Source organism: Protopterus annectens, chromosome 3.part0 (assembly GCF_019279795.1).
Source record: "Protopterus annectens isolate FY-2018-M chromosome 3.part0, PAN1.0, whole genome shotgun sequence".
Classification (NCBI taxonomy): Eukaryota; Metazoa; Chordata; order Ceratodontiformes; family Protopteridae; genus Protopterus; species Protopterus annectens.
The window spans coordinates 627,158,080-627,179,093 of record NC_056731.1 but is presented as its reverse complement, the minus strand read 5'-3'; positions in this window follow the sequence as shown (position 1 = coordinate 627,179,093).

Here is a 21,014-nt window from a genome sequence, read left to right as displayed (position 1 = left end):
TGAATACACAGACAGGTTATTAATCATTTAATTTGCAAATACATATTATGAGAAGTATGTTTAAACTCCTGACTACATATTGTATGTATGCACATACATGTTATTAAGGATTTATGTGGCAAATACACAATTATGAGATGTATTTCTAAATCCTGCTTTGCTGCACTTAACTAAGCTCTGCTAAGCACAGCTAAGCCTTGCCAAGCACTGCTTAAACAATGAATGTTTTAGCAGTGCTTAGCTGGTTTGCTCATTGCTAAGTGATGTGAAGCACTGGTAAGCAATGCCCTTTTAAGTATTGCTCACCCCAGCTAAGCTGGTTTGCTCACCACTATGCATTGCTGAGCATTGCCAGTTTAAGCACTGTTCAATGGGTTTGCACAATGCTAAGCAAAGTACCACATTTGTAAAAAATTCCCAATGGCAGTAAAGGGCTAGAAAACAGGCATATGTAACTGCAACAGGTAGGAATACAGCAGAACCAGTTGGATATTGATCTTGGCTGGAGCTATGGCAGGTGTGGAGAGGGTGCACACTTCTGGGTGCAATGGTTGGGCACTCTGGAGTCCAGGGTCATGGTTGGACTCCTTGTAAAATACCATGATGTCCGGCTGCTGCAGGGCCAGTATCAGGGATTGGAGTACAAGTCGGAAGCCTGGGACTGGCTGGCACATTATCTCACCAGTGCTGCAGGTATCCCCCACACAGGTGAGCAGGTCCATCATCATTTTGACAATCTAAAGTGATGAAGAGGGGACTTCTGGGCACCTGGGTCTAGGTTGCTAGAGATGGGAATGCCTCCCAAGTTTTTAAGTACTGTTTGCATTGTTTTACTGATACCTAATCTGAATTTGTGATAGAGGGGTATGCATAATGGTGTGCTTCTCTCCATACAGCTGCAGAGGAGAGAGCTCACAACCTAGATGCCCATGCAGGGCACCTGGCCAGGTTGCACCATAAGTGTGGTGAGTTCACTGTTATCTTGCAATCTATAGTCATATAAGCAAGAAGGAGTAATGTATTAACTGCCATTAGGTACATACAGTTTTGATTGTACTGCAATGAATGTGGTCATAGAGCTGGACTGCAATAAGTGAGTAATGCCAGGTATAATTCAATAAAGATGAAAGCAGGAAACCTGAGAATGTTTAGGAAATAAAGTTTTTACTGCATTAATTTTGAAATTACATCTGTATTGTAACACCTGCATTATACGAACTGTTCTGCAATAAAGACTGGAAAAATATACCACTCAATGTATGAAGTCACCACTAATAAAGCTGTGTTTTGCAATATGTGACTATTTTGAGCTGTTATTCATGAAATCGAGTATTATACCTGCAGTGAACTTAAAACACAAAGAATACCACTAAGTGACTAAAGGTTAGATAATAAAGAGTGTCCTGCTAAACTGTAGATTTGGAGCTGTACTAAAAGATATAATACATTATGATATTTGTTCTGCACTAAGATCTGAAGCAATAATAGGAACACCCAAGGTATATCGTGTATATCAGGAATGTCATGTGTTAACCGTTGCATTTCAGCTATATTCATTGCTGCTCTGAGGTATGCTGCTGTAGGCAAGTATGAAACTGTAATAGCTGTAGACTGCAAATATACCATCTGCAACTGTATATGGGTCAGGTAGCCAACCCAGCACATTGATATGGTTTCTACACATCACAGATATTTCCACCCACTGGGGGTACATAGTGTACACCTGCATTCTATGTATTAATGTACAGTTCACCTAAAATCTGTGTCATGCATGAATCTCGTGCATGTGTGTTTAACTGTTAGTGAGGTCTTGTACAACAGTCTACTTCTATTACTAGGTCATATTTTCTTAGCAGGTGAGCTCTAGACAAATATCAGTCAATCAATATGCAGCAGTGGCACAGTAGATGAGTTTGATAAATGCTTGGTGTAATGTACATTTTGTCACACACAGACCAGGGTTTGAGTCCAGTGACAAGTACTAGTAAATATTAATGAATCACTTATGTATTGTTAACAGATGTTCTCCACACAGGAATTACAGGTAAATAAATGGCTGCAGTAGCCTTTAGAATGTGTTAATAATTTGTGTGTTCAGATGTAACAGAGTGTTAACAGCATTGCTCAGCAATGTGAAAAGACATCAGAAAATAAAGACAACAAGTACAATACTAATAAAAGTTAATAAAATAAATAAAATGTGTACTCTTGGTATGGCTGTATGACTGGTGTGCTGTGACTGTCTCCTGATAGTCTAACCCCATGCCTGCCAAGGACAGCATGGTAGCCGTAAACTTTCTGTACTCTGCACGATACATGTCTCTCTAGTGTCACACTGTCATGGACTGTGATCACTGTTGCCTAATCCCTCTGTCACAGATCTGTCATGGGCATGAGTTATGTCAATAGCATAGTCACACTACATCAGTCCACAGTACACCTTGGTAGTCATATCTCTCCCCCTGACATGTAATAGTCCTCTGTAGTTGTACACCTGTAGGTGTTACAGCTTTGCCCATACTGTCCCATGCAGATAGCTTGAGAGGTATGTATGTGCTACAGAAACTATAGGGCACATTTATACATAAAGGAAGGGCCAACCTGTAGAGTATATAAGAGTACTGTTGCACAAAATATAGCCTATACAAGTATTAATGGACTGTATTTCTCTCTCCTCTCACCCTTTATCTGCATCATAATTTAATATTGTTATACACTGGTTATACTTTACTATTAACATATGTTCTTTTCAAAATAGTATGTTGGGCCTTGTGTTTTATTATTGTTATGTATTAAAATGGTTGCATACTAACATACCATGTTGAATTAACTATGTTGCTGGCCTTATGCCATAACTGTTACTGGCATGCTGTTACTATACTGACTGTTATCTGACTTATTGTTGTATTCCATATACTATGCAATGTTATGTTACTGGGTTATTTGCAATGTCCTGGCATGCTGTTATAACTAACTAAATGTTATGTTCATTACTATCCCATACACTTTGAAATACCTCAACACCATAGCTTGACTGGGTAGACCAGTTCCTGGCAATCAGCCTACCCTACCTTAGCCAGTTGTGGCACTAGGTCCCAGCAGATTTGGGACCCAAGCCAGTGGTGCCCCTTCACTGGCACTGCACCATCTATGGGTGGAACCACCTTAGGGGATGGATCCTGTCCCCCCCAGGAGCAGGGGTGGTGGGGAAATTGTCACCCAGGAAGAGCTACTAGTGATGGTGCACAGGATTATGCAGTGTGGATATGAGAATTGCCTGTGCTGGATTGAGGGCAGACTTGCCAACCTGGAGGGGCAAGGTGGCCCCGGCACCTCGCGTCCAGCACAGCCACCTTTGGGGCAGTGAAGGAGCAGTGTTGACTGCCTATGGGTGGGGAGCTCAGTCTCACTGCTGCCGTCTGCAGGCACATGGCTCTCTGATTCTTCAACACCCTCCCTGTCCAAGATGTTTACCCCCTCGTGTGTCACACGCTGCCCCTTTATGCTGTCTTGTTTGTCTTGTCTGTCTGCAAATGCAACCTATCCTACTCAACGTATTTCCCCACATGTACCTATATCTTTCCCCCAACATTCCACTCTTAATCTTTAAAAAAAAAAAAAAAAAAAAGAAAGAAAAGGGGGCGCCTGTTCCAAAAAAATTGCCCATGTATAGCTCTCTATTTTGCATCTGCATCCACTGGACACAATTATTAAATGAATTAATCAACACAGTTATGTTGCCCTCACCCCTCTCTCTGGGGTGTGAGGCTACAAATTTCAAATTTTCTACAACCTGCACAGAAATAGAGAGCTATGGTCCTTTCCTAACACCCTTCCTGCACATCCCTGCCTGCCTTTCAGTATGTTTTTCCTCCTGCTTTCCCCCATTTCACCACTTTCCTATCACCCCTTTTTTATTTTCTTTTTTTTTTTAAATTAGCACAGGTTTAAGTGGAGCTAAGCAGCACTGTGTGCCTCACCCCACAGCGCAAACCCACTTAAAACTGTTTTAAAAGTACCTTAATCACCTTCTGTGTTTCTGACCCTGTTAGGCATAGCTGCAAAATTATCACCCCCTGTCAAGTCTTGAACCCAGGTCCCTCTCAACTATAGCATAATGCATTAGCCCACTAGGCCACTCAGCTCTGCAGTAAAGTAAGTGTTTCCATAAACATATCCTGATTGCCAGTGACACACTGCAAGTACATATAATGGAAAATGGGCAGTGTAGGTGGGACTGTGATACAGACACTACAACAGTACATGGCCAATTAAATATTAATGGATGTACGTGAGGCCTGGGATAGCAGGTATAGCTGTCAACTGTACAGACTGTTGCAGAATGTCCACATTTGTGCCCCCTAGTTTTGGCACATTTTCACAAAAGCATATCTGTCTGCTACAGTACTGGCAAGTTATTAAAGATTGAGGTTAGAAAAGCATGACAGACATTTGAGCGTCATACCTCATATCCATCAGAAAACACATGATGATGCAATCCTTGTGTCACAGACTGCATGCACGGACATATATATTGCAAATACACCTACTGCAGCTGTGACTCAATATCTCAGCCTGTTGAATGCCATACATGCAGTATATTTTGCCACCCACAGTTCTGGGTTTGAATCCAGTGTGTTGCACTTCAATTACATTCTTGTCAATACAGCAAATCATGACTAAGTTATGAAATTTTAACCAAAACAGGTTGCTGCTACTGAATTAACTGCTACACATGTTAGCAAGTCAAAGGAGTGTAGATATGGATACACTGCACATATTCGTATAGCTTACCTATATGTCGCCTAATACTCTCTGATTGGCACTGTTACATAACAGATATACCTTAAGCACATGCCTTGACTGGACAATTATGGGTACCCTCACCCTGGCTCTGCTATAATGACAGAGCTGACACTGCTCCCTCAGTCATACATGCAGCTTGCTGTCCTCCAATGTGTTCACACTCCCCACTATGAGTCCTAGGGAAACAGCAGGAGCTGCAGGCTGCAACATATGCAGTTGTATTTTATGCTACCTGCTACAGACCTACCATACCTCACAACCCCCTAGAACAAGGGATCCACATGACACCCATACATAAAGATGTGGGGGTAAAGGTCAAGCAACAGGGACATGTGTCACAGTCTGCTCCTACAAACATACAGAGCTGATAGACCAGCAGCTACTGCAGCAGCATGCATAGTCTGATGGGTATGATGGTTGACACCCACGTCTCTTCCTCTTAATGACCTCAGCAAACAATGTTTAATGCTGAACTGCCAGATAATCATAAAGTCATTTGACAATGGCCAAACATACCATGGAAAAGTGTGGACATACCTCATAAATCTCAACAGTAGACAGTATTAGGACCTACTCTATGCAGTGCTGTAGACTCCACACCTCACTATTGTCCATCATACAGACTAAGAAAGGGGCTAAGACCTACACGAAGACCTTAAATATTGCACTGATGTGTCATGTCATTGGCTAATGAAGGTGCAACCCAGCTGTTCTGGATGCAATTAGCAAGTAATTTGTGCACAGGCAATTGACTGTTAATGAGCATTACCTACAAAGGGCAAGCAACTGCCTATGGGAAACCGGTCTGTAACTTCATATATCATGACAGACTGCAATTTATTAAGCATTTTTCTGCAGGATTTCTTCACAAAAGGATTACGTTTCTCTACCAGGTATGTAATATAAGCCCCATATAATGGCATGCAGATGGGAAGATGCAGTTATGGGGAATAGGGATTATAACAGTAGGCCTCTAGTACATCTCTGGGAATAACATGTAGTTGATACTCTGCTGTCCAACAGCTACAGGCATGCCTCTCAACTGTGCCTGCTGTGAATTACAGCACAATTGTGGCCCTCTCACTCCCTCCTGCAATGGTCGGCTCCTGTACAAATTCTACTGGATTATGTGGTAGGCAAATTGACAGTAAGTAAGGGTGGACACAACTATCATATCACATGATGTACTGTCATTCAGCACCTCCCAGTATGTGAATGGCACACAGGCATAGGTCAGGCATTGTAAAGATGTCCATGACTGTCCCTGATGTACTCTGGCTAGGTCACAGTTTAGTCAACATTTGTATGTCATTGCTTGATAGTTATGGCTGACATATCTGGCAACCCCATACAGCAAGAAGTCAGGTCATAGCCAGTATTACGGAGGGGGGACACAGGTCAAACCTCAGCAACAGAATGAACATATTGGTCATACAAAGTAAGAGTATGAATAGAGTGATAGATACTACTGTAGCATAACTGTTTTCTGAGGGTTCTGGTGTGTTATAGTCAGATCCACCATATTCCAGGAACAACCATCAATTATTGGCCAACCACCTGCCATACATCCTCAGGTGTCTGACAAAAGGTCTACATGCATCAGGTACATGTACACATTCAGCAAACATCTGTGTACTGGAGAGCTATGACACCTACAGAGAGGATAGACTAAAGAAGGTTTTCATTGCTGTCTGTCACTGTGGCACAGTGATGTTGCTGGAGTGTCCGACACATACATGTAATAACACACACCTATGTGTCTGACAGTGGCCATATGACATAGTAGTAGGACTTTGCCCACACTGGACACAGCACAGTACATGGCATTAATGGGTGTGGAGACATACAGCACACTCTGTCAAGGCACACAGGGACGTAACTGATATTGCTATTATGTTGATGATAGCGACATACATAGTGTGTTGCAGGGTATGGCGTGGGAGGTGGCAGTGGACAGTGCAGGGCACTTTGGATGTGCAGTGTCTGTACATAGTGGATATCAATATATCTGGTCCTGTGATGTAATCCTCCTCTTGTTGTATTTCAGAAAGGATGTATAGAAAGAGGCACACACCATTTTCAGAGGCTGAAAATAATGTCATCCAGGATGGCGTCAGACTGCATCACATCATTCTGCTGTCCAGGACTCACCACAATTGTGACCAATGTGCAGCACTGTGGGCAGACTTTGTCACAGCAGTCAACAATGTAGGGCTACAGGACAGAACCTACAAGCAAGTATGACACCGGGCCACAGATATGGTCAACACTGCATGACAAAGGGCTTCCAATGTGGCCAGGGACCATGCTGCCACCAGTGGAGGTCCTGCAGTGGAACAACCACTCTCAGCCACAGAGGAATTCCTGGCAAACCTGGGAACAACCAGCAGCTCCCAAGCATCCATCACCCCATGCATCGTGGAGGTGGGTGCCACAGCATCCACAGCAGAGGAGTGTCCAGGTAAGCTTCCTATGTTCATCAGTCTAATACTGTATCAGCCATTGTCACAGCCTCTGCATACCAGTACATGGGTGTCATGTGTATCTGCATTGGAGGGGTGGTTTGATTTTAACACACAGTTGTGAAGAATACTCAAAATGTCAGCAATGTAGGCAGTATCACATTAGCTACTGTACATGTTGATATACACATGTATTACCCTGTAATAATGCCACATTTGGTATTGCTGACAATACGTCTCCCTTACATTTCCATAGGTGCATCAGGTGTGGCTGGAGTCCAAGGTTCTGCACCTGGTAAGTGTGCTACATTTGTTGCATGGATCATATATACCCTATAAATACTAACGGCTGACATTTTGCCCTAGGCACAACTGTTATTCTTAGCCAGAGTACAATACTTGTATGTTAAATTTCAGAGGCCTTAACTGATGTGCTTTGAATGGGTAATCACAGTTGTGTATTTGCAGGAGCAGTAACACATATGCACTTATTTTTGAGGAGGTCTCACAGATGCCTGGTCACACACAATATGGTGATGGTACATACCTGAGGCAGTGACAGAAGTGGCATAGTATGCTCAAGACGGGTGCACTCTTTTTAAGGTGTAGGTCTATCACATTCACTGACATATTGCTTATCACACAGGATAGTACTTTCGACATTAACCAGACGTAGCTGCAGTGCATGTTATAAAGGGCCTGTCTTGTCTGTGTATATGTAGTCTGCATGTGTGTTGTGCATGGGATTGGAAATAACACTGGTATGTGTAACACAGTTGTGGCTCTTCATGTGCATGTGTATGTGTAAGGATTACCATACATAATAGTGCAGGTAGTAACGTACTTATTTTGTCTTCCTTCTCACAGGTGACCCTGGGGATTGGAGTGTCCACCCCTCACAACCTGATGTCAGTGTCTCATCGGACTCTGATGATGATGGTGGCCATAGTGAGGCAAAGGTGGGGTTGTTGGGGGCTGAATCCATTCCATAGGTGGACATCCCACTTCCTCACCCATTGTCCCCACACACAGTCAGTATGCCCCCAACATACCCAGTCCTCTGTGGCCACAGATATTGGACAGTCAGAGTGTGGCAAAATTGAACAGGAGAATGTGGTGACTATGGCATCAGTGAGTGTGGACACTAGCCATATCCAGAGGGCTGGTGAGGTCCCACAGAGGTAGATTGATGGGGTGCTCAAAGGAGGACTACTGCTCATCCACCACCTGTCACAGGTGTAACATCACAGATCACTCGATACATGTTTCTGTCCATCAAGGAGGCACAGGCACATTCCGAATGGAACACCAGATGGATGCTCAGGATTATGGCTGCATCACGGTCTGACATCCATGACTCTCTCCAACACATTGGTGATGCCATGCATCGTTTCACTGATGTAGTGGACAGATGGTGGGGTGAGATATTGTCAGTCCTTGACTACACATTGTCTGAGCTAGAACATGTGGTGAGAGTATGGTGTCAGACATGTGACCATAGGTCAGCAACAACATCCACTGTGAGTCCACGTGGCCATGCACATTTACGATCCCGTAGTGGCAGTACCCGCAGCACTACAGAAAAGAGGGTGCTGTTCACATCGTGACATGGCAGGCCATGGGAACGTAGTCCTGGGTGGTCCCATGAGGGACACAGGCCCAGCAGACACCAGTCACCATCAGTGACTAGCACCTCATCTGATCCTGGGCATGGTGGTGCCAGTGCCATTCTTGGCAGAGCCAGTTCCTGTGTTCATCACTGAAGATGGTGGACTGTCCAGTCTGCCATGTATGGTCCACAGCTGTCCAACATTCCCACATGTAGGGCTAGCACATAGCTTGACTGTGTATGCGCCCACCTTAATACATCACTGTCACATACAGGTTACCAACACACACAGCACCTTTCCATGGCCCAGCTGATCAGCACCCCTGCCGAACTCTCACACATCATTTCAACTGCTTGGCACAGCCTAGGCCTGTGGCAACCCTATGCCACACCCTGGGCATGTGATGATATCTATACCACATCCCTGCCATCCATACCATTGCTGCAGGTACATACAAATATGTGTCTGATGCACAGGGTGACTATAGTACATTGGATCTACCTGACAACAATGAAAGCTGTAAACACTGACAATGAAAAGACCGACACCGGAAGACCGACACCAGAAATAATCGACAGTTCGGAATCCTGACGCTGAAAACACCGACATGCGAATGAGCATGACTGTGTAAGTATGCAATAGTGACGGACTTTAGGGTTAGGGTGCAGGTAAGGTAAGTGTGCGATAGTGACAGACTTTAGGGTTAGGGTGCAGGTAAGGTAAGTGTGCAATAGTGACGGACCTTATGGTTAGGGTTTGGGTTAAGATTAGTGCATAGATAGTTGTGTATGCAAGGTTTAGTGTAGGTTTGTAAGGTTTTTGGTGTGATTGTGCTGTGTGTGTGTTTTTCGGAAAAGGAATTTGTTTTGTTGACTGTCGGGATTGTGGTTTGTCGGGCATGTGAACTTTCATGTTTTTCAACTGTTGGTGTTGTGGTGTCATTGATCTCATTGTCAGTGTTTTCATTTGTCAGTGTTATGAAATAGATCCAGTATATTACATGACATTTTGTAGTGTGGTTATGTTATGTCATGGCAGATGCTGTATGCTGTTGTGTGTTATGAGTATACATCAAAAAATTGTACCTTTGTTGCATGATGTTATGTTGGTGATGGTGTTGCAGACTGACACGTGTCTCTCTGAACTTTGTATGTTTCTGTTGCAGGAGTCTGAGTGGCTACACTATGGAGATTTGGTGGCAATGCAGCAATTCAGGATGGTATAGTAGCAAAGCAGAAATATGACATCAGCAAGGTACAGCTGTATATGTGCATGGATACCTAGATGCGTATGTGTTGAACAGTGTGTCAGGAGCAATGGGGGAGGACAGCATAATCCTGTACACATACCCAGTGACAAGGCATGCTACCCTTGATACGTGTCACCTGGGTGCTCTGTACCTACAAATGCAGGTGGTGGCAGATAACATTTATGCCTAAGTAGATGTGAGGAGCTATGCTGCTATTCACAGGGGCTTAAAATTTGTAACCATTGCACAAGCATAAGCAAGATAGACACCCTGCTGCAAGGGGATATATTTACACAAACACACACACACACACACACACACACACACACACACACACACACACACACACACTTACCGTTTTTGAGATTAGAACCCCAACCTATCTAGTAGTATATACTATAGTGCTATGTACTTATCGCATGCACCATGGAGCTTACATGTTCTGAGAGTGAATGCGAGTGCTGTTAAGGTGGATGGCATCAGCAGCTGTTGACAGGTAGGCCACTGTTCTGGAGGACACTAATCACAGGGCCATAAAATGATTGATCATTGCACAGACATAGGCCTGATGCAAGTCTGTACTGCTGTATGGGAAATATGTACACATGCACAAGGTGGTTGATGTGAGATTAGATCCCCTACCTACCATTTCACACTGCAGCTCACAGTACTAGCTGCATACACCACTGTTTACATTTGGTATATAGGTGGCTGCAGCACAACATCACTTTAAACCTTTATGTGGATATATATATATATATATATATATATATATATATATATATATATATATATATGTGTGTGTGTGTGTGTGTGTGTGTGTGTGTGTGTGTGTGTGTGTGTGTGTGTGTGTGTGTGTGTGTGTTACCTCTCTCTCTCTCTATATATATATATATATATATATACATATATATATATATATATATATATATATATATATATATATATATACATATATATATATATATATATATATATATATAGATCTAGGGCTATTGAACGAAAGTTCAATAGTCCTAATCCACAATAACCAAACGCACTTTAACAAAAGCGCTTTCACCAAAAAAGCACTTTCTTTAAAGTCCATTTGAAAAAAAAAAACAAAAAACAATAAATCTTCTTTTATGCAGGGGGCAAGCCCCCATGCACCCCCCCATGTGGGGAGCTGTGCCCCTCCACACCCCCCCTACTTTTATATTCTCACTCCGAGGTCACACTACAGTGGGGAAAAGGGAATTCTCCCTTAACTGAACCTTAGGGCGACCGGCACAACTAGCATACATAACCAAAAGTGCTGCTTTGGTGAACAGCACTTTCGGTTATGTATGTCCAGTGATTTCTGCTTCGACAGAAAGTGTCGTCGGGGATCTGTACAGATCCCATATATATATGTATGTATGTATATATATATATATATATATATATATATATATATATATATATATATATATATATATATATATATATATATATATATATATATATATGTGCGTCACACAGTGATAGCTAAGGGTATTCATGTCTGAGGGGGATAGGGAGAGACAAATACGTATATGTACCTCTTTGTATGCACAGATATACATTCACATATCAGTCCTTTAGGTAGATGAAGCATCAGACATGGGCTGAAATTAGCTATGTGTAGGAACATGCCCAGTGTGACCATCAGTACTTACAAGGTGACTCCAGGCCAGACCTACCTGTACTCCAGTCCAGGATTCTGTGTGTTACAGCCAATTGACTTCTGCACCTGATTCAACAGTCCAGCACCTCCCTGATATTATGTCCAAGGCATTCCCCAGCTGTGTGCTGCCCATAATATCTGAGTCATACCTAGGGTGTATACAGATTGTAATAGACTGTACATGGTTTTGCATCATATGTCTGGTATGTTTTACATGACATTGTGATTTTCTGGTACATCAGTGGCAAATCATTATAGGTTGACATTAGGAACTGATGAAAGACAGTTTCTTTACTGACTCCAAATATAGCAGATAACCCATGCTTCTGGATGACCTGTTATTCTCTGCACTTTATACATTTGTGTGGCCACGAGTTTATCCTTCTTCTTATATATGGGCCTTTGTCCCACTCCTATTCGTGGCTTTGTCCATATTTCCTGCTCTAAGTCATTGTAGGTATGCTGTGACTGGGGTACATGATGTAACACCACACACAGGTTTACAGGGTTTTCACTCCTCCGACTGTACATGTTTTTCAAGATGCCCAGCACTCCACCCCATATGTCTACTCTGTTCTTCAGACAGTTGTTTTATTTTTGTAATATACTACTACATGGTGCCCACTGACTTGTTGTAGGTTGTAGGTACTCACACAGTTAAGTGCCGGCCTTTAGATCCTGCTGCTACTCTGACTTGTTACAACTTGCTGTTATGTTATCCACCTTCTAGGTTACTCAGAGCATGTGTAATGTCCATAGCTGTGGGCCCCTGTCCCTCCATTGTCTCTGGCATTGTCCAGCTTTCTCACAGTAACAAATATTGACATATTGACAGTCTGTGAGACTCCTACCATAGGTGTACCTCACATGCAAAATTGTAGTTGCAGCCAGCTTTGAACCATGAACACCATCAACCATGCTAATGTTCTTAGCCCACTAAGCCACTCCAGCCACTGGAAAGTGAAGTTTAATTCCTGACAGTATCAACAGCAGACAGACATACACTCTGACCCTTGCATATTGAGCAAATAAAACATGTTGTCAGGTTGTTTGGGACAGCCCTGGGATTGCATGGTCTGCTGAAATAACCTTGCAAACATACTGTTACTGCAGTTGTATGGGAAAATGTCTGTGTTGGGGGTAGGTGACTCTAGCATTGACAGCCATGCATCTGTCCTATGACCCCACTGTTTGGCATTTCCCTCACATACAGCAGTGGGATTTGCTGCCTTGTGGCCTATTGCATATTATGGGGCAGACAGTATTGGACAGAGAGTTCCTTTTGTCTCATATAGCTGTCAATTCTCTGCAGGTATCCCAGTAGCCCACTGTATTCCCTTGCATACATGCAGCAGGTCCATACATATGCTACCATAGTCTAGTACCGCGTACATTTGTTGTACAGAAGAGTGACTTCCCTTGTGAATGCAGCAGTTGAGATAATGCTTCAGGGATGACTCTGATGCATGCAGTACACAGTCAATACATGGTAAGGTATAGGTTGTGTGATTTGGCTGGCATACTTTTTACTATGTATGCAAGTCAGAGTGAGGTGTCAGTCCCTAAGACCCTAGGTTGTCAGTGCATGTGCTATGTGTTGCCTCTTTGCCAAGGCCAGGGCATACTGGGCATGCCTATGTCTGCCTATAGGGACAGGCTCAGGGGGTTCCTCCTCCAAGTCCCCCTGTGGGCATGGCTGTGGGGACCTTGGCACTGGTGGGGGGGCTGTGTATCCCTTCCCTGTGATGATCCTGTTGCAGCTGTTTCCACAGGATCATATTGTGTAGCATGGCACATACTGTGAACATCTGTGCACATGTGGCTGGAGAGTACTGCAGGGCTCCACCAGATATATCAAGGCAGCGGAACCGTCACTTGAGCAGCCCAAACACATGTTCTATGATGTTCCTAGTTTGTGTGTGTGCCTCATTATGGCATTCTTCAATAGGTGTGTGTGCATTTCCGGTGGCTGTCATCATCCATGGTTCCAGTGTGTAGCCAGCATCCCCCCATAGTTGACCATATGGGATGTCCCCCCGGCAAACATCTGGTACAGCTGTGATGAATGCCAGATATGGGAGTCGTGATAACTGCCAGGGGTGCCAGCACACACAATCATGATAATGCCCTGGGCATTGCACATGACCTGGCAGTTGATGGAGTGATAGCCCTTGCAGTTGACATAGACTCTACCCTCCTCATTAGGTGGTGCTTTGATGTGGACATAAGTGTAGTCTATGGCATCCAGTACCTCAGGGTAGTGTGCTACATGGTGGAAGAGATGCATACTGCTGGCCCTCTCCTCAGGGGTGCCGGGTAAATAAATGTGCTCGCTGACATGTGTTTGCATGGCAGCCAGGAACTGGTGGAGTACCCTGGATGCAGATCCCTGTGAGACCCCCATCATGTCCCCAGTTGGGCTTTGAAAAGTACATGTAGCTAGTATTCTAAGGGCTACACATACCTTTGTTTCCATTGGGATGGATTCCCCTTTGTTGGTTCTGGGTCTGAGTTGAGGACGGCAAAACTCAGTGAGTTCTTGCAGTATATCCCTGTCCACCCTGTAGCACTCTACAATCTCCAACTCATGCAGCTCCTGGAAGGTTACCCTGGGCCTGAACACTCTTCTCCTTCTCAGTCTAGCCCTATGGTCAGCAGCAGCATCAGCGCTGCTCTCAGCCTCTACCACATAGAGATGCAGCAGAGCAGCAGCAGCCCATAGCATTCTGTTAGCTAAAATTACCAAGCCTGTACTCCAGTGCTGCAGAGTATGAAAAATCCGATTGTAGGGTGTATGCATACATTATAGTGGCATGCTGCAGATGCAGCCATTATGATTGGCTAACTATGATGCATTCCACCTGCCAGGTATATCAGTGAGGGTTTTGAATGGTCCAGTGTCGTTGGAACAGGGCTTACCAGTACTTTAGACATGATTAGCTTTCCCAGACTATTTTAATTTTTTTTTAAATGCCTTCCCTGCTAAACACTGTGGTGCGGCGCACAAACCAACGGTGTTGGTATAAACATTGCTCAACAGTCTGGACATATCCCCATGCATGTGCATGCTCAGCATAGCTTAAACCAGCTAAAACACATGCCCCAGAGCTAAACAAAGCTTAGCAGCAGTGGACACACCCCCCTTGCTTAGCTGAGCGGCAGACTGCTCAAACAGGCACCACTGAGCTCCAATCTGCTTAAACATTTTTTGACACACCCCCTTTTGATGTCAGCTAGCTGTTTTGCAGACACCAACATGGTTCTGGGGCTACATGGGTTTTATCTGCAGACACAGTGACCCATTTTTACTATTCGGTAACCCCAGCTCATTTGTATACAGTTCCTGGCACATAACCTGGATACTTCATTATTCCAGGGCCTACCTCCTTAGCAACACTGATATCTACCATTGTACATACTTAATGCAGGACTCTATAATGCATTATTCTCTCTTATGTCATCTTTTTACTTTTTAACATTTCTAATATTTTTTTTGCATAATGGCATGTTTACAAGCTGCTGCATGCTATGCAACATAATATGGGTATTAAAAAAAATATATATTGTTTTGCATTACTTTTTGGAGTCACAGGGCATAGTTTTGCACATATCTCTGCCTACTATAACATTTCTGACCTTCTAATTGACGTGTTACAACCCCTCTTCAATTTTTACATTTCTGTACATGGAAATTGTCTGTGTACACTTCTAACACCAGCACAGGTCCTGCGCGGATACCCATCTGCTTGCTGGATCGCAAAACAAACTCATTTGCATGCAGGTCACTTGCTTATGAGTTGATTTGCATGCCACGGACACTTCCATGTCAGCAAGCTCATGCACAGCCTTCTGCTATGTTTTCTGGATCACACGAAGCCTTACTTCCGTGTTAGCTCCATGCCACTATGCCTACATAGAAAATCCATCAGTGTAGGTTTTATTGAAGTCCCCCTATTGTCTTTTATGAATTAGTGAATATGAAATTCAGAAATTGTTCAGTTTTCCTTTGGGTCATTTGATGGGGATTGCAGATTCATAGGTTCATAGGTTGGTACTAGGCTATCAGCCCTAGGGCCTATACAAGCCTAGCCATAACAATTCCCTGTAGTGTGCAAAAAAGATCATTTTATTTCCATCACTTTGGTCACCAATATCTATATGGCCCTGGTGGGCTAAGCCACAGTGCTACTGCTGGCTTATACTACTGACTACTACTTAATACTCTCAACCACTGATAATGGAGCCACAGATCTATTCTGGGTCAAACCTCTGACATTTATTTGGTTCTCTCTCTTCCTAAATCATTGGTTATTTTGTGAAAATTTGAACGAAACACTTATGTGTAAGTTGTTATTCAGCTTCAGCTGTTCACCAAAGTGAACATTTCTTTTTGGTTCAGGACCTGTTTTAAACTGGCTGTGGAGAGTTGTATCACTTTCTATGTAAAGTGTGTTACTGAGGCAACTTTTGAAAACCTGATAGTCAGTGCTTCAGCTATTGTGTTGCCAGTCACTATCACTTCTTGTGAATCACGGCTTCTTCCATGTATTGCATTGCATTGCTTGGTCTATGTTATAACCACAAAGAGTTTACCTTTTTTATATACTTTATTTAAATTGGTGCTAATAATTCCATAATTTAATTTTACTTTATTTTTTGTTCTATTGTTTTTTGAGAAAATACCACTTCAGAGACTTAATACAGTATTTGTTTTTATTTTTGCTGCCTTTTCAGCACCTTTAATTTAAATGTATTATTATTTTTAGCAGTGTATTTTTCTGCTTTATTTATCTTACATTTTTATTCTGTTTAATAGCAAAGTCATAGCTGAAAATAGTTTGCTTAGCTATAAAGAAAATTAATACATAAAATGATAAAATAAAATGCCAATTCCTTTGTAGCATTCCTGAATGAGACTGTAGCCTATATTTATATGAGCCCAGCTGCAAAACAATATCATTTGCTTGTATGCATAAAGTTATAATTCAGGGGGAATTTAATAAAGCCTACATGGACTTATTTGCCATGGACGCATAGTGGCATGGTGCTTACATGGAAGTAAGCAGATGTGAGATCCAATAAAGGGAGCTGAAGGGCGTGCACGAGTGTGCAAACACAGAAGTGTCTGTGGCATGGAAATCACTTCATAAGCAGGTGAAATGCATGCAAATGAGGCAGGTAGAGTGATCCAGCAAGCAGATAGGCAGTCATGCACACCCCATGTTGGTGTCCGTAATGTACATGGAAACATTCTGTGTACAGGATGTAAAAATGACACCAGGGGCTGTAAAAGTGTACTTACAGTTGCAGAAATAGTACAGAGGGCACAGATATGTGCAAATGTAACCACTGTGTGTCCAAAACCATATGGAAAATAATGTAAAATAATTTTTTTTAATACCCTTGGTATGTTTGTGTGACGCGCAACAGTGTACAAACATGCTGTTATGGAAAAAAATATAAACTTATTGTAAAAACCAAAATTTGTGAGTATGTAACAGTAATGCATTACAGAACCCAGTCTGGAGTATGTACAATGTAGGACTACTGTGGTTGCTAATGAGGCAGGACCTGAAACCATGTAGTTTCCAGGTAGTGTGCAAAGATCTCTGTGCAAATGAGCTGGGATTACTAAATAGCACAAATGGGTATCTGTGTCTGCAGATCCCATGCATGTAGGAACAGAACCATGTTGGTGTCCACAGAAGAAGTAGCTGACATAAAAAGTGGGTGTGTCCACAACACATTAAGATCATTGGAGCTCAGCAGCACTTGTTTGCATGGCGCACTGCAGGGGGGCCATACGGTGACTGCAATGCTTTGTTTACCTTAGGGGTGTGTGTTTTAGCAGGTTTGAGTGTGTCTGCATGGTGTGCAGCCATGCTGAGCATGACCGTCAAAGGGGGTGTGTCTACTGCCTGCTAAGCTTTGTTTATCTTTTCGGTTTGGCTTTGTGCGGCACTCTGCAGTGCTCAGCAAGGAAGGCTGTCAAAAACAAAAAAAAAATGGCTGAGAAAGTCAATGATATATTAATTACTGTTGAGCCCTGTTTCACTTAAACTGGGGCCATTAATCCCGTTAATGATGTACTTGGCAGGTGGAATGCATCATAGCTAGCCAATCACACAGAGTATACCTAGAGAAGAGCACTATAAAGTATGCATACACCCTACAATCTGATTTTCACCCATAATCTGCACCATTGGAGAACAGACTTGGGCATTTTAACCATGAGAATGCACGGGAATGCTGCAGGTCTGCTACATATGCATGAGCTAGATACTGAGGTCAATGCCTCTACATTATCTGGAGATTGCAGACCACTACAAGGTGGACAGGGACATACTACAACAACTCAGTGAACTCTGCAGACCTCAACTCAGATCCAGAGTCAACAGAGGGGAACCCATCCCAGTGGAAACAAAGGTATGTGTAGCCCTTAGAATACTACCTACAGGTACTTTCCAAAGACCAACTGAGGACATGATGGGGGTCTCATAGGGATCTGCTTCCAGGGTACTCCAACAGTTCTTGGATGCCCTGCTACCACATGCCACTGAGAACATTTATTTTCCCAATGCCCCTGAGGAGAGGCTAGGCAGTATCATGTAGCACACTACCCTGACGCACTGGGTGCCATAGATTGCACTCATGTACGCATCAAGGCACCACCTGCTGAAGAGGGTAGAATCTACGTCAACTGCAAGGGGTACCACCCCATCAACTGCCAGGTCATGTGCAATGCCCAGTGCATTATCAAGAATGTGTGTGCTGGAAGCCCTGGCAGTTATCATGACTCCCATATCTGGCATACGTCACAGCTGTACCAGATGTTAGCTAGGGGGACATCCCATATGGCCATTTACTTGGGGATGCTGACTACGCACTGGAACCGTGGATGATGACATCCATCAGAAATGCACACGCACCCACTGAAGAATGCTATAATGAGGCACACGCACAAATCAGGAACATCATAGAACATATGTTTGGGCTGTTGAAGTCATGGTTCCAGTGCCTCAATATATCTGGTGGAGCCTTGCAGTACTCTCCAGCCACATGTGCACAGATGTTCACAGTATGTGCCATGCTACACAACGTGATCCTGCAGAGAAACTGCAGCAGGAAGAGCAAAGGGAAGGGATACACAGCCTCCCAACAGTGCCTAGGTCATCACTAATGCACCCCTAGGGGGACTTGGAGGAGGAACCCCCTGAGGCTGTCCCTGTAGGCAGATATAGGCATGCCCAATATGCCGCGGCCTTGGCCAAGAGACAATGCATAGCACATGCACTGACAATCCAGGGCCCTAGGGACTGACACAGTACTCTGACTCACATACATATCAGTAAAAATGATGCCAGCCAGGCCACACAACCTGTACCTCACCATGTATTGGCTGTGGTCCTCATGCATTAGGATTCACTGAAGGCGAATTGCCGAGGTACCAGGACAGATGTATTAAATGAATATTTTCTTTCATCCTATTACTTGACTCCTTTTGAATTTTTGGTGTATTTTCAGCTGTTGGTGTTGGAGTTGGAGTATATGTTTTTGTCCTCATGCATTAGACAGAGTCAGCCCAAAACTACAGGTGTGTCAACTGCTGCATTCACAAGGTAAGTCATTCTCCTGTACACCACTTGTAAGGGGTACTACGATATGGTAGCATATGTATGACCTGCCGCATGTATGCAAGGGAATATAGTGGGCTATACATAGTGTGCTACTGGGCTACTGCAGAGATGTATTGTGGGCTACTGGGCTACTTGTACAGATCTAACAGCCACTTGGGACAACAGGTACTCTGTTCTCTAGTATGTGCCCCATAATAGCCACTAGGCCACATGGCTGGAAACTCCATGACAGTAGTCCAGGGAGATACCAAACAGTGGGGTCACAGGACAGTCACACGACTATCTATGCCAGCAGAATATAGGCTTGTCATCCCCCACCCCAACATATCAGTGTTGCCATACAACTACTGTAACAGTAAGTCTGCAGTGATATATCAGCAGACCAGACAATTCCTCTATCTTGTGGGCAGTGTGAGGAAGGACCCCTTTCTGTTTGGTGGCTGGTGTGGCTCAGTGGGCCAGCAACAGTAGCATGTATAATGGTACTGATGGCTTGAATCTGCCAGCATCCAACGTCTTTTTCATGTGAGGTACTCATATGGTGGTAGTCCCACAGACTCTCATAACCCCTCAATCCGTTACTGCAAGACAGCTGGACAAAGCCAGTGTGAATGGGGCACAAAGGGCCATACCTAATGTATAACAGCAGGCTGCAACAGGTCAGAGTAGCTGCACGATGTAAAGGCCATCAGTTAAATGTGTCAGTAGGTACAACAAGTTAGTGACCTATGTACAGTATAGCAGCAGGAAACTACAAATGTATGAGGAACACAGCAGACATATGGGGTGAAATTCTGGACTTTCTGCAAAAACGTACAGGGAGAATTATGCAGACTGTCACCCTATGTGTGGTGTTTCACCATGTACCCCAGTCACATCATACTTCTCAACCTCTTACAGCAGGAAATCTGGCCAAATAAAGTGAGTAAAAGTGGAACCAAGGCCTAGAACTTGGGGCAGGTTTTAAATATTTGCTCCTACAAATGTAGAATTTAGATAGAATAACAGGTCCTGCATTAGCATGACTCTCCTGCTGTGCATGGAGTCTGAAACTCAAATTTCTGCCATTATTTATTTACTTCAATCTGCACTGATTTTAACTAATTTTCCAGAAAACCACAATGTTATGTGATACAGGCCAGAAATATGTGGCAAAATTCAGGACAGCCTGTAACGCTTTCTACAGTCCTGATGTTTGAGTCATATGTGAAGGACAGCAAACAGCCGGGGAATGCCTTGGACAATATCAGGCAACTGTAGTACTACGGTAATGGGTGAAGCAGCCAATGGCCTGCAACACACAATAATCTTGGACTGGAGTACAGGTAGCTGTGGCCTGGAGTCACCTTATAAGCATTGACAGTCACACTGGGCATGCTCCTCCACTTAGCTAACTCGAGCCCAAGTCGGTTGCCTCTACCACCCAAAAACCTACAATGTGGAAATATTTTTGTACATACATACAGCTACATATACATATTTGTCTCTCCTTATCCCCCTCATGCTTGATTAGTGTATATATCAGTATGTGGCAAACATAAATGTGTATATATATATATATATATA